At 46.6% G+C, this 18,174-nt stretch overlaps 1 pseudogene; it reads right to left on the bottom strand.

Moving 5' to 3' along the window:
- Window positions 1-9,072: 9,072 nt before the first annotated feature.
- LOC134730226 (olfactory receptor 7E178-like) lies at window positions 9,073-9,662 on the bottom strand (annotated as a pseudogene).
- Window positions 9,663-18,174: the final 8,512 nt, after the last annotated feature.

Below are 18,174 nucleotides of genomic sequence, written 5' to 3'. Positions count from 1 at the left end.
GTCATCATAGCACTTGTAAATTGTTGGAGGGGCTCCTCCACACTGAGGGAATGTGCTTGTTCAGGGAAGGGCACACTCCCCCATTTCTCCCCGAACCACACTTCTGCCATGGGACCCTGCGGACACAAGGGCCCTCCCCTTGCCCTGTTGCTTCATGTGGCTTAGTCTTGCTTAACAAACGTGCTAGGTGTGGAGGCTGAGGCCTGCGTGTAGTGTTGAGGGCAAGCAGGGACCACCTGGAAATGCTGAAAGCATTCTGTTAAAGTGGTGCCTTCCCATCATGATTGCTAGGCCCATGATGAGAAGATATTGCAGGAAAGCACAACCTGGACCATAGAAAGGACAGATCAGTGGGTGGGGCTTTATGTGCTTATCCCTCCCACCACCCTGCTGCAGACCCCGCCCACACTCAAGCTTAGCCCCTGTGGCTTAGAACCCAAGGGCACTTCTGAGCTGAGGCCGACTTCAGGGAGTACTAGTTAGGACAGGTCAGCTGCAAGTAACAAACAAACAAACAAAATACACAGGAAACTCTGACCCTCAGGGCCAAATCCAGCCCACCACCTATTTTTATAAATAAAGTTTTATTGGACCATAGGTGTACCCATTCATTTACACATTGTCTATGGTTGTTTTTAGGGTTGTAGTGCCCACAGAGATCTTATGGCACACCCAGAGCCTAAAATGTTTTCCACGTGGCCCTTTATGGAAAAAGTTCACCCATCCCTGGCTTGAACAATGACAACATTGAATTATCTGCCATCACAAGAACTCCAGAGGAAGGCGGCCCCAGGGGCACACGGAGGCTCAGCAACATCCTCGAGGCCCCAGGCTCCTGTTCCCTCCTCGGCAGGTGGGCCTTTCTTTTCGGGCTGGTTGCTTCATGGTCACAAGCCGGCTGTCACAGTTCCAGGCTTGACTGCCTCTCACAAGCACATTCAAGCCATAGGAAGGGCAGGCTTCCTCCTCACCTCTTCTTATTTAGGGATCAAAATCCTTCCAGGGTGGCGCAACAGAGGCCCCTTACCTCTCAGTGTTTAGACCAGGGGTCTATAAGCATTTCCTATAAAGGAACAGATAGTATTTTAGGTTGGTTGGGTCGTGTATGATCCCTGCAGCATATTCTCTGTGTGTGTGTGTGTGTGTGTGTGTGAGAGAGAGAGAGAGAGAGAGAGAGAGAGAGAGATGACCCTTTCAAAATGTACACTACATTCTTCTCATGAGCCATAGTTTGTCAATGCCTGGTCTGGCACTCTTCACATGCCCACTCCGTGCCCATCTCCAGCAAAGGGTAGCGGACTTACCCTTGATATCAAAGGTCCTTGGCTTAGACCAATCACCCAAAACTGATGTTTCAGAGATGCCTGCCGGAGGAGTGTGGGCAGCTGTTACTGATGTCAGAAAAACAGTTTGAGTGCCACTTCATTCTCCGGCAGGAAGGAGTGATTGGCTGCTGGTCCTCCCCTGTCCGAGGAGGAAGATAGAACCCACCCACCAAGCTGTGGAGAGGTGGACCCCACGGATCCCCTTGCAAGCCACATCTGAGAGTGAGCAGAGGGAAGAAACTCAAGCGTTTGTAGTCCTCTTTCTCAACAACCAGGCTTAAAGCGCCATCTTGTGTCTTAAAGGGGAAAGGAGGTCAGGACGTGTGTGCTAGAAGCAGGCAGAGGATCTTCACCAAAGTCTCAAAAACTAAAGAAGGAAACATGGCGATCCTCAGGGCCTGCAGAGGCCCCGGACCTTCCCATGCCCTACGATAGTCTGGTCTCATTTACTTCTTGTACTAGCAGGGAAGTTGCTGTCAAGGCCCTCAAACAGGGGGGCCATACATTAGTTACCTCATCTAGTTGTTTAGAGAGGTAGGCCACCGGCCTCAGCCAGGGCCCCACAGTTTGGGTGAAAAGTCCAGCTGCCATCTTTTCTCTCTCTGACACATAAAATGGAAAAGGCTTTGTCAGATCGGGTAGCCCCAGGGCTGGGGCTGCCAGAAATTTTTCCTTTAACTCAGGAAAGACTTGCTGTTGTTGGGATCCCCATTCCAAAGGTTCCCGGACCCCGCCCACTTTGGGACCTCATACAAAGGCTTGGCTAATACTTCAAAGTTTGGGATCCACTGTCTACAAAACCCCGCAGCTCCTAAGAATTCTCTCACCTGCTTTCTGCCCTTAGGCTCTGGTAGATTGCAAATGACCTGCTTTCTTTCTGATCCTGGGCTGCCTTCCGACCCCTGTCAGATAGTAAATCCCAAGTAAGGTACCTGCTGTCGGCAGATCTGAGCTTTCTTCTTGGACACCTTCTACGCACAGTCCTCCAGGTGCCGGTGTAGGGCATCTGTTCCCTTGGCGCACCCGACTGCCGTGGGGTGTCCCAGCAGAAGGTCATCAACCTACTGGAGCAACACACAGCCTAGGTCTCTGCTGGGAAACTTCTGGAGGTCTCGAGCCAATGCCTCCCCGAAGATGGTGGGGGAGTTCTTGAACCTTTTGGGAAGCCCGGTCCAAGTGTACTGAGTAGTGACACCTGACTCCGGATCTTCCCACTGAAAGGCAAACAGCTTCTGCCTCTCAGGGGCTAATCTGATAGGAAAGAAAGCATCTTTCAGGTCAAAGCAGGTGAACCAGCTGTCCTCAGCTGGCAGCAACCCCAACAATGTGGACGGGTTAGGTACTGTTGGATGTAAAGTCAGTGTAGCTTGATGAAACAAGTGCAAATCCTGTACCGGCCGGTAGTCCTTGGTCCGTGGCTTGGAAACAGGCAGGAGGTGAGTGTTCCACGCAGACTGACAAGGAACAATAATTCCAAAAGTTCTTAGGTGCTTGAGATGGACCTGGATACCTTGAAGGGCTTCTCTGGGGACCGGGTCCTGTTTCTGCCTCACCGGCTGGGCCCCAGTCTTACCTGGCCAATCCCGGAGGGTTGTCTTCCGCCCGTACTCTTGGCCACCGCTTAGCCAGAGCTGATCTTCTCTCTTGGCCCAGCTCAGTTCAGAAAAGTCTCCATTCCTACTCTCGGGGACCATAAGGGTCATAATGACTCCCGTTCCGGGTAACTTTGGCAGCAAAGAGCCATGCTCTGTCAAAGAGATAGTGGCTCTCAGCTTGCTGAGCAAGTCCCTTCCCAAAAAGGGCAAGGGACAGTCAGGCATGTACCAAAACTGATGAATGACTTTATGTTCTCCTACAGTAGAAGTCCGAGGCAAGCAGAAAGCTTGCTTTGCTGAAACCCCCATGGCTCCAATGATGTCAATCATCTTTTTGGATAAGGGGGCAACCGGGGCAGTTACTAGCGAATGTTCAGCACCTCTATTTACAAGAAAATCAATGTCTCTACCCCGGACTGTCATTCTGACCAGAGGCTCTTGGGGACGCTTGAGCCCGGTCTCCCTCAGTCCAAGAACCCTTCTGCCAGGTTGAGCAGGGCCCCTTCCTCCTCGTCCGGGGCCTCCTGCTCTGAGTCACCTTGTTTTCTTTTGAGCTGAGGGCATTTGTTCTTCCACTTTCTTATTTCTTTACTATAAGCACACTGGGTATGCTGCAAACTCTGACAGCCAAGCTGAGTTTCTTTCCCGGGGCCCCCCTTCCCTTGCCTCTTTGGGGGTCCCCTCTGATTGCTGCAGCTAACAACCAGGTCGGTGTTTCTCCAGGCCTGACTTCCATTCTCTTTGCCGTTTTCCTTAGGGCTTGCTGCATCCCTGTTTACAAACACCTGGCTAGCTATTTCTAGTAATTGTGATGTATTCATCCCTGCAAGCCCAGCCTGTTTCTTCAGTTTTCTTCTCATGTCTTCTGCACTTTGACGGACTAAAGCCATGTGAATCATGCACTGATTTCAGGGCTATCGGGATCAAAGGGAGTATACATACGATAGGCCTCATGCAGTCTCTTGTAGAATTGTGCTGCACTTTCTTCTTTTCCCTGAATGACCTCAGAGAGCTTGCTAACGTTTGTGGCCTTCTGAGCTCCCCTCATGAATCCTTCCAAGAGAGCTTCCCTGTCTCGGTTTAGCCTTTGCATATCCTCTCTTTCATGTGGGTCCAACTGGGGGTCGGTTCCTGGTAAATGGGTCCTTCCATACTCTTGGGGGTTTTGCTAATCAGCTGGTGCATGTTCCTCTAGCCACTTAGTTGCTGCTTGGAGGACTCTCCGCCTTTCTTCACTGTTAAAGAGGAACATGAGCAACTGGTGCCAATCAGCCCAGGTGTGGTTGTGGGTCTGGATAATAGTTTGGAGCAAATCAATTAGAGCTTGTGGCTTTTTGGTATAGGGCGGTGTATTGTTTTTGCAGTTGAGAAGGTCGACGGAGGTGAAGGGCTGGTACCCAAAAACGCCTCTCCACCACGTGACCATCCTCATCTATCCCTGTATACCGCTGCTCTCTCAGGGGAGTTTGTATCCCCGTTTTGGGTCGTAAACGAGCTGCCGAGGGAGGGGTGGAATGTGACTTACCGAAATTAATAATCTCAATTATTAATTGACACTAATAATGATCAACATTAATAACTGATCATATAATTTTTAAAATCAATACCGATAATAATGATAATTAATATTAAATAGTTATACTAACGATAACAATAAATGATTAATATTAATGATTAATGATGCCTGATATTAATAACTGATGTTGATCTTATTCATTAGAAAACAGTAATATTAGCTCCTACTAATTAATATTAATATTAATAATAGCAATATCACTATTAATAATAAAAAATGATATCAGTAATTAATGTTACTTCAATCAATCATAAGTGATGTTGGTAATAAAACAATAATTAATATGAATATTAATAACTAATATTAAAAGTGTCATTAGTATTAAAAATTAATTTTAATCATGCATAATCATACCTTGAACATAATCATTAATGATTAATAACGTTATACTATTAATTAACATTACCATTCATAATTATTAATAAGACTGATCTTTAATAATTCATAATATTATTACTGCTAATACCACAGGGGGTGTACACCTACCTGTGATATTGTTCTTAATATCCAGGGATGGAGAGCACGATATTAGTTTTCATATCGCAGTAGGTGTACACTCACCCTGTGACACCGATCCTAATACCCAGCGGGTAGAGTATGAAATGACTGCCAACATAGCAACGAACGTACAGCCACCTGGTTATATTGCCCCTAATATTCACAGAAGAAGAGTATGATATTACTCCCAATATCGCAGGAAGTGTAAACCTCTTCTGTGATATTGTTCCTAGTATCCCGAGGGGGAGAGGATGATAATAATTCCAGCATCACAGGCTGTGTTCACCCAGCCTGTGAAATTGTTATTAATATCCTGAAAGGGAGAGGATGATATTGCTGCCCATAATAGATAGATATGGCTCCCCATAATAGAGCAGGAGGGGTACACTCACCCTGTGATATGCTTCCTAATATTCAGAGGCCGAGAGGCTGATATTGTTCCCAATATCGCAGGAACTGTACACCCCCCTGTGAAATGGTCCTTAATAATATTCCAAGGCGGATGGGTTGATACGAACACATAGATGGCAGAAAGTGGACACCCCCCAGGGCTATCGTTCCCATGATCCTGGAGGGAAGAGGAGGATATTACTTTCAATATCAGAGAAGGTGGACACGCCCCCACTGATATTGTTTTTAATTCCAACGTGGGAGAGGAGGATACGACAAGCGATATCACAGAACTAGAAACATTCCTGTGATACTGTTCTCAATATTCAGGGAGGAAGATGATGATATCACATCCAATACAGACGGGTGTACATCCTGTTTACACCGAGGGTGTACACCTGTCTGTAAAACAGTTCATAATCCCCAGAGCGGGAGATGATATAACTCACGATATGGTAAACAGGCTGTGAGTCCACCGCGGATCCTAAGAGCCAGTGGGGCAAGAGGGGCTGGCTCTTACTCCCCGCGTCGCGGGGGGTGCCTCACCCCCCTGCGAGGGGGGTCCTAAGAGCCAGGGGGGGCAAGAGGGGCTGGCTCTTACTCCCCGCATCGCGGGGGGTGCCTCACCACCCTGCGATGTGGATCACCATATCCAGGGGGCGATAGGGGGGTGATATGTCTCCCCGCGTCGCTAGTGGCGTCTACCCCCCTTCGATGTGGATCGTCATATCCAGGGGTGGAGAGGGGGGTGATATTACTCCTCGCATTGGGGGAGTCGCCTGCCCTCCTGCGATGTGGATCGTCATATCCAGCGGGGGAGTGGTCGGTGCTATTTGTCTGCGAATCGCGGGGGCACCCGCCTCCATGCGATGTGTGTCTTCATATCCAGGGGGGAGATGGGGGTGATATTATTCCCAGCATCGAGGGGTGCGCCTGCGCCCCTGAGATGTGGATGGTAATATCCAGGGGGGGTGTGGAGGGTGATATTACTCCCCGCATCGCGGGGGACGCCCGCCCCCCTGCGATGTGGATCGTAATATCCAGGGGTGGAGCGGGGGTGATATTACTCCCCGATTTTTCCTAGGATCTTTTCTGTACTGCGACCCTCGGTTCACACCCTGTGACATTATCTTCCATATTCTAGCAGGATGAGGCTGCTAAAGTCGCAGGGGGTATTCACCCTTCAGTATTATTCGTAATTTTGTAAGGGAATGTTAAACGTGATGTCACAGGACTCTGCACACTGTCTTGCTATTCCCAATATCCTAGCTTTACCTTAATAATAATGTCACATTGTGTGTACACCTTGTGGTGTTATTCTCATTTTCCTAAGGGGAGGTTGCTTTTATTGTCACACGGGGTAAGTTCCTTTTGTTATTATTCATAATGTCCTAGAGGGATGTCACCCCTTATGTCACACGGTTTGTACACCTTGTCAAATTACTCGTATTATCCTCATAAGATGTCACTCCTCATATCACAGAGGGTGTACACTCTGTGATATTGTTGTCATATTCTAGGGAAATGTTACTTTTATTGTCACAGAGGATGTACACCTTGTGAAATTATTCATTATAATTTTGTGGGGTGTTACCCCTAATGTCACATGGCGTGTACACACAGTGATGTTACGTGCAATATGCTATGGAAATGTTGCTTGTAATTCACAGGTCCTGTACACCCTTTAATATTCTTCGTAATCTTCTAGGAAAACGTCACTGCTAATGTCACAGGGCATGTAGAACCTGTCATAAAATTCCTAATATCCTAGCGGGAGTTCACTACTAATTTCACAATGCGTGGACACCCTTTGATATTATTCGTATTGTCCTGAAGAGATGTTACTACTGATGTCCCAATGCAGGTACATTCTCTGATCTTATTCGTTATATCCTTGGGGGATGTTACTTCTAATATCACACGGGGTGTACTCCCTGTGTTCTATTTCGTAATATCCTAGGGCAATTTTACTGTTAATGACACAGGGGGTGTACACATTGTGATATTATTTGTGATATTCTAGAAAGATATTACTCCTAATGTCACAGGGCTGTACACCCTGTGATAGTATTCATAATTTCCCAGGGGTCTATTCTCCTATTCGAACTGACGATAACACCCTGTGACATTATTCGTAATATTCTAGTGAGATGATACTCCTCATGTCACAGGGGGTGTACAACCTGTTTTATTATTCTTACCATTCTAGGGAGATGTTACTCCTAATGTCACAGGGATGTACACCCTGTGATATTATTCATAGTGTACCAGAGGGATATTAGCACTAATGTCACAATGCGTGTACACCTTGTGATATTATTTGTCATATCCTAATGTCACAGGGGGTGTGTTCCGTGTGATATTCTTCCTAACATCCTAGACGGATATTGCTCCTATTGTCACAGGGTGTGTACACCTTGTTACCTCATTCACAATATCCTAAAACTACGCTATTCCTCAGGTCACAGGGGGTGTTCACCCTGTGATATTTTACATCATAGTTTTGTGGGATGTTACTCCTAAAGTCACACGGGGTGTACACAGAGTCACACAGTGATATGAGTTGTAATATTCTATAGACATGTTACTCGTAAATCACAGGGGCTGTACCTCCTGTGATATTATTCATAATGTTCTAGGGAAATGTTGCTACTATTGTCACGGGGGTGTACACCCTGTGATATGACTTGTCATATCCCAGCGGGATGTTACTACTGATGTCCCAATTCCTGTACACCCTGTGATACTATTTGTAATATCCTAAAGAGATGTTACTACTAAGGTCACAATGCATGTGCACCCTCTGATATTATTCATTGTATCCTCAGGGGGTGTTACTCCTAATGTCACACGGGCTGTACTCCTTGTCATATTCGTAATATCCAAGGGGGATGTTATTTTTAATGTCACGGGGGGTGACATTATGCATTAAGAATGTGTATTCAAGGCCTGTGATACTATTCCTAATATCCTAGGGGCACGCTCTTCCGAATGTCACGTGGGGTGTACACCATGTGTGTACACCTGCTGTGGTATTATTCGTAATATCCTAGGGGAATGTTACTCCTGATGACACAGGCGGTGTACACCATGTGTGTACCCCTCCTGTGTTATTATTCATAATATCCTAGGGGGATGTTTCTTTGAATGTCACAAAGAGTGTACAAAACATCACAGGAGGTGTACACGTTGTGACGTTAGCTGTAATACCCTAGAAGGATGTTACTCCTAATATGTCACAGGGGTGTACACGCTTTGATGTTATTTATAATCTCATAGAGAGACAAGACTTCAAATATCACAGTGGATGTACACACATAATGTATACCCTGTGATAGTATTCATAATATCCTAGGGAGACACAACTCTTGATATCACAGTGCGTGTACCCCGTGTGTGTACACCCTTGATATGAGTCATAATATCCAGGGTAAATATTACTCCTCATATCACACAGTGTGCACACCCTGTGATATTTTTCATCATACTTAGGGAGATGTTGCTTCTAATATCACAGTGGGTGTACCCCATGTGTGTATACTCTGTGACAGTATATTCTATATCCTAGAGAGGTATTACTCGTAATGTCACAGTGGGTGTTCACCCTGTGATATCATTCTTATTTGACCTTGCTGCCTTTTTTAACGCACCCTACAAAAGGAATGGAACAGATAAGAAGATATTGAGATTAGACCATGCTGCCATGCGGCCGCCGCAGGACACTTTTAATATCCCTGTTTCTCAGGCTGTAGATGAAGGGGTTCAGCATGGGGGTGACCATCTTGTACATCACTGAGGCCACTGAAGCCTTTCTCAGGGAAGATGACACATCTGAACTGAGGTACCCTCCAACGCCTGTTCCATAAAATGAGCAAATAACTGACAGGTGAGACCCACAGGTGGAGAAGGTTTTATACTTCCCGCCTGATGATGAAACCCTCAGAATGGAGGAAACAGTTTTACAGTAAGAGAAAAGCGTCCCCGAGATGGGAAGCCACAGAAACACGGATTCATGATGGCTGAATGATATAGAGGGTGACAGATGGCTACAAACCGGTCATAGACCATCACACTCAGGAGCATGTCTGTCTTCCATGCCTCCAAAAATGGCAAAGAGAGACATCTGAGTCAGGCGGCCTGCATAGGAGATGACTCTGCTGTGAGACTGGATGTCCACAATCATCTTGGGGACAATGGTGGAGGTGAAACCGATGTCAGGCAAGGACAGGTTGGAGAGGAAGAAGTACATGGGGGTGTGGAGGTGGGAGTCAGGGCTGATGGCCAGCATGATGAGCAGCTTCCCCAGCACTGTGACCAGGCACATAGACAGGAACAGCCCAGTGAGGACCGGCTGCCATTCTGGATCCTCTGTGGTTCTAGGAGGAGGAATATAGAGACATCCGTTAGATTCTGTGGGTCTGTAGAGATTGGACACCTTTTGCCTAGAAAAGAGGGTTGAGAAATCGGAAACAGGTAAACCAACACCCAGCATCGTGTCTGCATTTTGGATAGAAGCAATTCACAAGTCATGTTTTCAGATTTCAGAGCAATCCACACTGAGCAATATTTTGCAGTTCTGACAAACTCAATTATCTTCTAATGCTTTCATCATTGATTTCTGTGTTATTCACTTCTTGTTGTACACACCCACCTCAGAGACACTAGATTCAAGAATGTTCCAAGAACCAGATCATCATATATAACAAATTCATAATTGCTAGAAAATATAGCCTATCTTTACCAAATGAAACTATGTAATAAAATCATTCTCTTCACTTTAAGAAAAAGGTTATCCTAATTAAAGGAAATTAAGAACTCAAATGTTTTATTTTATTCGAATAGATTGATACAAATTCCCTTGATTTAGAACATCTGTAAACACTGTATAGCTGCTGAGACCATGCCATCTGGAAATGAAATGAAAGTTGATAGTTCATAAGCAAAAAATAGTTCCACAGGCCAGTTGGGTCCTAGTGATTTCATCATTCTGTTTTCTGACTTTTCTCCTTCAAGAGAGTAATTGCTTACTCAAATCGGTGGGTCTTGTTTCCAAATTCATGGAAGCTATAACTCCTGTCCTTAGCTTCGGTGGACTTAGAGTTTTCATCAGAACGTTTGGCCAGACACTGTGGCTCACGCCTCTGATCCCAGCACTTTGAGAGGCCGAGGAGGGCGAATCACGAGGTCAGGAGATCAAGACCATCCCGGCCAACATGTTGAAACCCCGCCTCTACTGAAAACACAAAAACCTCACCCAGTATGGTGGTGCACACCTGTAGTCCCAGCTACTCGGGAGGCTGTGGCAGGAGAATGGCTTGAACTTGGGAGGCAGATGCTACAGTGAGCCGAGATCACACCACTGCACTCCAGCCTTGGCAACAAGAGCAAAACTCCTTCTCAAAAAACAAAAAACCAAAAACACACACTCTATCACACTGACGTCACACTGATGACAGCCAATTTTTGTGAACCAAGGAAGTATCAATTCAATAATTCACATAGATGTTTCCTTTTGCTATCTCCTATGTGTCAAGCAAGATACAGGCTCTGGGGAATCAGAAACAAGAGACTCACTTGCTCCTCTCGCAATATTCAGTACTTACTGAGATAAGGACAAAATAAAATGTCCTGTCTGGAATGCAGGGAAACCAGAACTTCAGGTCAGGGGATATTTCCGTTGAACCGTATGGAGTTTAAGCTTAAAATATTTATGAATGTATCTAAAATTCACTTTGCCTTTACTTTATGCATCCATCATGTAGAGATCACACAGCGGGCAACCATGATTGGTTTCATCATAGCACACTTCCATTGGATCAACTAGAAATCAACTCAGATCAGAGTGCTGAGTCTCAGAGGATGGACGTCTCACCCCTTGCCATACAGAGAAGTAGAAAGGGTGGTATTGAAAATTAATGACCAGACTCTAAGTCCCGGGCACTATACTTGATGGTCTCCCAACCCTCAAAATGTTGTGGGTTCTTTTTTGTTTTTGTATTTGTTTTTTTTTTCAGACGGAGTCTCATTCTATTGCCCAGACTGAAGTGCAGTGGAGTGATCTCGTCTCACTGCAACCTCCGCATCCCAGGTTCAAGCTGTTCTCTTGCCTCAGCCTGCTGAGTAGCTGAGATTACAGGCGCCCGCCACTACGCCAGGCTCATTTTTTTTCTCTTTTTAGGAGAGACGGGGTTTCACCATGTTGGCCAGGCTGGTCTCCAACACCTGACCTTGTGATTTGCCTGCCTCAGCCTCCCAAAGGGCTGGGATTACACGCGTGAGCCACCGCTCCCAGCTTCCAAAAGTTTTCAACAGAGCTCAGAGGTCTTAACCACAGGCACATCAGAGGAGCATTTTTGAAACGCTTTCCAGCTTCCTCAATAGGAATGGAAGCCAAACCCCGAATTGATGACTCCTTTGAGGAAGTCGAGAGCTGTAAGGAAAGCCAGGAACAGGGGCAAGGGACAGATGCATCCCGAATGATCCTGTGCCAATTCTTTCCGGAATCTTTGATGTGATTTCAGCTGCCATTTCCATAGTTGACACAGTGATTGTTGCACCCACTGGTCTAGCTGTGGTCTAAAAGGAACCCCCAAAGGGAAGGGCACAGTGAGCAGGGGCATCAGCCCGAGTGACAAGGATTGGAGGGGGCAGGTTGGATGCAGGGAGAGGACTGGCCAAATGCCATGTGTCTGGCCTTAGACTGCCTGGTTCAAATTGGGCTTCACCCTTTTTGACTTCATGATCTGGTACAAGTTCTATGAAAATGTGTTGCTCCTTTTCTAGTCTGTAAAATCATCATGAAATGTGTACTAATAACTGAGAGACTACACAGATGAAATGAAACAAGCTGCATAGAGCACAGAGCTCAGAGCCTGTCCTTTAGGAAGCTTTCAGTTAAGTGTTCATGATACCGTGGTGTCTGTCATCATCCTCTTTATCCTCATCATCACCTTCATCATCTTTTTGTTGTTCTGAGGGAATAGTTTAGAGGGACTCATTCCCTGCTATCATGGGTGAGATGTCTATGAAAAGGACAACAAGTGGGGGAGGGAAGCAAAATTTTGAAGAAGATTTCTGAGACCCCCAGCACAACCAAGAACAGAAACTCCACAGTCTGCTGAGCACAGAGTTTGCACATTGGTCTCCTCCCATCTGCCCACCGCACTCTCCTGTTTGTCCTGAGGAGGAGGAAACAAAAGAAGGCTCCCGACCGTCCCTCAGCACTCACTTGAAGGGGTGACCTGCCCCTCCACACCTGTGGGTATTTCTAGTTGGGTGGGATGAGAGACTGAGGAAAGAAATAAGACACAGAGACAAAGTATAGAGAAACATGTGAGCCCAGGGGACCAGTGCTCAGCATACCAAGGATCTGCACTGACACCAGCCTCTGAGTTCCCTCAGTTTTTATTGATTATGATTTTTATTATTTTAGCAAAAAGGAATGTAGTAGGAGGGCAGGGTGATAATAAGGAGAAGGTCAGCAATGAACATGTGAGCAATGGAATCTATGTCATAATGAAGTTCAAGGGAAGGTATTATGACTGAACGTGTACGTAAGCCAGATTGATGTTTCTCTCCACCCAAACATCTCAGTGGAGTAAAGAATAACAAGGCAGCATTGCTGCAAACATGTCTCGCCTCCCACCATAGGGCGGTTTTTCCCCCATCTCAGAATTGAACAAATGTACAATCGGGTTTTATGCCAAGACATTCAGTTCCCAGGGGCAGGCAGGAGACAGTGGCCTTCCTCTCTCTCAACTGCAAGAGGCTTTCCTCTTTGACTAATCCACCTCAGCACAGACCCTTTACGGGTGTCAGGCTCGGAGATGGTCAGGTCTTTCTCATCCCACGAGGCCACTTTTCAGACTATCACATGGGGAGAAACCTTTGACAATAGGCCACTTTCAAGGGCAGGACTCCCTGAGGCTTTCCACAGTGTATCGTGCCCCTGGTTTATTGAGACTAGAGAATGGCGATGACTTTTACCAAGTATACTGCTTGGAAACATCTTGTTAACAAGGCACGTCCTGCACAGCCCTAGATCCCTTAAACCTTGATTTCATACGACACATGTTTTTGTGAGCTTCAGGTTGGGTCAAAGTGGCTGGGGCAAAGCTACACATTAACAACATCTCAGCAAAGCAATTGTTGAAAGTAAAGGTCTTTTTCAAAATGGAGTCTCTTATGTCTTTCCTTTCTACATAGACACAGTAAGAGTCTGATCTCACTTTCTTTTGCCTACACTCACTGAACTGTCCTTCCCCTCTGCTGGGCCATGACCACGGAGAACAGGTCCACTGTCCTCCCTGCGTGGTGCACGATGGAGGCTCAGACTCCGTCCTCAAGGCTGGCAAGAAGACAGGGTGAGACATGAGCCTCCTGATACAGGTGACGGGTGTGGAGCCCACAGGACTGGAACCTCACACTGCAGGGCTGGAGGCACAGACTGAGTATTTACTGTTTTGTGGCCTGGGGGGTTCAAGACACAGAGCTCCTCATTAGCCAAAGTCACCGAAGTTCCCCAGCCTCTAAGGATTTCCTCATAATAATGCAAGAAGAAGAAGAGAAAAGTGAGTGTCCATAGAAGCTTTGGGGCTCTTCTTCTAATCAGGAGAAAGCTGGTGTGTATTATTCGCTTCTTTCTCTTGCTTTTAAAGATCCAACTGCTTTAATTTTCATCTTTTATTATGGGAAAACATACCACGTATAAATATTAAAAAATTATATATATATTAGTTCATATAGAATGGCCAGTATAAACATTTACAATTTCCACTCTTTTTCACTTTACAGTTTCACGGCATTAAGTACATTCACGTTGTTTAGCAACCATCACCGCCATCATCTCCGGAACAGATTTATCTTTGAAAATGGAAATTGCACCCACTCAGCAAGCTCTCCACTCCTCTCTCTCACCCATCCCTGGGGGCCACCTTTATATTTTGCAACTCTGTAAGTTTAACTACTCTAGACACTTGATAGATAAGTGGAATCATACCGTGTTTAATTTTTTTGTTTTGGAGACAGTCTTTCTCTGTCGCCCAGGCTGGAGTGCAGTGGCATGATCTTGGCTCACTGCAACCCCCGCATCTTGGGTTCAAGTGATTCTTGTGTCTCAGTCTCCCGAGTAGCTGGGATTACAGGTGTGCGCTATCACGCCCAGCTAATTTTTGTATTTTTACTAGAGACGAGCTTTCACTATATTGGCCAGGCTGGTCTCAAACTCCTGAGCTTAAGTGATCCACCTGCGTCAGCCTCCCAAAGTGCTGGGGTTCCAGGTGTGAGCCACTGAGCCTGGGCGTGTTTATCCTTTTGGGATTTATTGATTTCACTGACGAGAATGTCTTCAAGGTTCATCCATGCTGTGGCCTGCGTCAGAAGTGCCTGTTTGTTTTTGTTGTTTTTTTTTTTTTGGTTTGGTTTTATTTTGTTTTGTTTTGCGTTTTCATGGACCCTCACTCTGTCGCACAGGCTGGAGTGCAGTGGCACAATGTGGGCTCACTGCAAACACCACCTCCTGGGTTCGAGCGATTCTTGTGCCTCAGCCTCCTGAGTAGCTGAGATTACAGGTGCGTGCCACCACACCAGCTAATTTTTGTATTTTTAGTAGAGATGGGGTTTGCCATGTTGGCCAAGCTGGTCTTGAACTCCTGACCTCAGGTGATCCACCTGCCTCAACTTTCCAAAGTGGTAGGATTACAGATGTGAGCCACTGTGCCCAGCCCAAGGATGAGTATATTTTCTATAGACTTTTGATGATAATCCTTTGACAGCAAATATATTGTGAATATATATATATATAGAGAGAGAGAGAGAGAGAGAGCATGTGAGAGAGAGAGAGAAAGAGAGTCTCCCTTTGTCACTCAGGCTGCAGTGCAGTGGCACAATCATAGTGTGCCATGGCCTTGAATTTCTGGGCTCAAACAATCCTCTCAACTCAGCCTCCTGAGTAGCTGGGACTACAGGCATGTACTACCATGCCCGGCTAACATTTTATTATATTTTTTTGTAGAGATGAGGTCTGACTTTGTTGCCCGGGCTGGTCTTAAACTCCTGGCTGAAAGTGATCCTCCTGCCTTGGCCTCCCCAAGTGCTGGGATTACAGGGGTGAGCCATTGCATCTGGTGTGAAGCTGGGATTGCAGGTGTGAGACCTGGCATCTGGTGTGAATATCTCCTGGTAAGTACCTTGTACTTTCACTTTCATTAAGATGTCTTTCGACCTCATGAAATTATCTGAAAAACAGGGATGAAACACTGTTCTGCTCCATCTTCCCTGCAGGCACTTGGTTCCCATCCTGCTCTCTTGCCTCCCTCTTCTAGTGAATGGCCAGATAGGAACTATTGCAGGTTTATGGGCCATGTGGTCTCTGTTGCAAATATAACAGCTCTGCTGTTGTAGTGCAAAAGTAACCACAGACCATATGGAAACCATCTTTCCTGCATGGCCTCTATAATCTTTTAGAAATACACGTTGGGTCACACCACTGCCTGACTTAAAACATATAGATGACCTCTTCCCTCTCCTAAGCTATTAGATTGGTGCAAAAGTAATTGCTGTTTCCATTAAAAGTAATGGCAGAAATTGGCTGGGCATGGTGGCTCACACCTGTAATTCCAGCAGTTTGGGAGACCGAGGCAGGTGGATCACTTGAGGTCAGCAGTTTGAGATCAGCCTGGGCAACATGGTGAAACCCCATCTCTACTAAAAATATAAAAATTAAAATTAGCTGAGGGTGGTGGCGTATGCCTGTAGTCCCAGCTACTTGGGAGGATGAGGCAGGAAAATGGCTTGAACCTGGGAGGCAGAGGTTGCAGTGATCCAAGATCACACCACTGCACTCCAACCTGGGTGACTGAGACACACTCTGATTAAAAAAGAAAAGAAAGTAATGGCGGAAATCACAATTACTTTTGCACCAACCTAATAAAAGTCAAGTCCTGACCACAGCCTAGGAAGCCCGCTATGACCTGGCTCTTGTCACCCTCCCCAAGTTCAACTCCCGAGAACTTCCATTTCTTCTCCGCTCCCCGCTCTGGTCTCCCATTCCTCACTCGTGTTGCATCAGATGCCTGCGCACCCTGGTGTTTCTGCATGTGCTCTTCTGTTAGCCTGGAAAGTTCTTTCCTCCCTCTTCATCCAGCACTACTAGATACCTCCCCCTGCTTTAGCCTAGCCAGGTCCCCTGTCGTTTAGTCTCAGAGTATCTTGAACGTCTTCTTCACAGCCCAACTTACAATCCTCACTCATTCGCTGAGTGGGTGCCATCCTTTCCACCTAGAACGCAAGCTCCCTGAGGGCAGGGGCTGGAACCGTCTTGTTCTTTGCCAAATCCCCAGTGCCATCTCTGGCACAGAGTGGGCATTATGAAAATATTTGCTGAGTGCATAAAAGGAGGGAATCATGGATATAAGCACTCGGCTTGGTGCCCTGGGGATGGGGCTCCATAAAATCAGTTCCCATTTTTTCTCTCTCCTCTTCTCCTGGGAGGTGGGTGTCTGGGTTCTCCTACCAGGAGAGCTTCTCTCTCATAAGACTCCAGGTGCCTTTTGGTCTAGGCCTGCCTCCTGCTAAGTGAGACTCTTTAGGGCAAGTCTGCATCTACTCTGCTGAGATGCAGCCACCAGAGATGGGCAACATGGGTCATGCTTGGCAGGTCCCGGGAATGAGGCTTCCTAGTCATCTGAATCAACTAGTCTGAAGTTACAAACTCACCAGATGTTGGTCAGCTGGAATCTTAGTGATGAGCTGGTCCAACCCCTCTTGTTGTAGTCAAGTCACTTGTGCAAAGCCACCACTTGGCTGGGACCCCAAGCTCAGGCCAGGGCTCTCTCCATGGTCCCAGGCTTTACACTAAGGGAATGTCAACTGTTCTCTAGAATCACTTGGACTACTTTATACTTTTGTGTCTCCTTTTCCTATTCTGTATTCTGGAAAAACAGAGTTTTCCTTGTGATTGAACAGAATCTTCACACTGTGTTATTGCCGGCATTGTTCGAAATTTAGCCTTGGTTCATCCCCAGCTGGAGTGAATGGCTTTCATTTGATCAGCTGCTGGATGCGCTGGGGAGCCTCTGAAGGGGGACCTATGGCCTTTAAGGCTCCTTTCCACCGTTAGATCCTGACTTGGGGCAAACACACACTCCAGCTCCTTCATGTCCAGATAAGACACCCAGAGGCCATGGCGTGGGTTCCCCCTGTCGGGGCCCTATTGCTGTTGAGAGGATCAAGGCAGCAGTCAGGGCCCGAGGGTTGTCCAGAAGAAAGCACAAAGCATACCGAGCGCTGGTCTGACAGCACTTAGGGGTGTGACAAAACCTTCTGTCATGGAACCAGAGATTGGAGACCATGGGAACACATCTGAATCCACATCTCCGTGACAAGGTGGTGCTGATTTCCAGTGGTCCTCCCTGGTGGGGGAATCACGTAGCTCTGACTCTGGAGCGTGTTGTTGTGTTTCTCTTTCAGTATGAGCTTCTCTGTGGCCCTGGAGTTCCTCCCTTATGAAACAATGATGCCTCCCAACACAGTACATCCCAGGCTGCAAGCCTGTCCCTTCTGCCCAGCTTCCTTACCCCTGTGCCCCAAAAGCCCACAGCAGGGCCTGCCAGAGGCTGATGACATAACTGTCACTGTCTCAAGGGGGCAGGGGTAGCGATGGAAATATTAGGCCACAAAAGGCATGCCTGCAGGCACATATGAGGTAAACACCCAAAGCCAGATGTCAATGAAACAGTAATTCGGTGGAATAGGAGAGGTCATATTCTCATGCAAGACTGTGTAAATACAT

The sequence above is a fragment of the Pan paniscus genome, chromosome 3 (assembly GCF_029289425.2).
Source record: "Pan paniscus chromosome 3, NHGRI_mPanPan1-v2.0_pri, whole genome shotgun sequence".
Classification (NCBI taxonomy): domain Eukaryota; kingdom Metazoa; phylum Chordata; class Mammalia; order Primates; family Hominidae; genus Pan; species Pan paniscus.
This window is presented reverse-complemented; position numbering and strand designations above follow the sequence as displayed.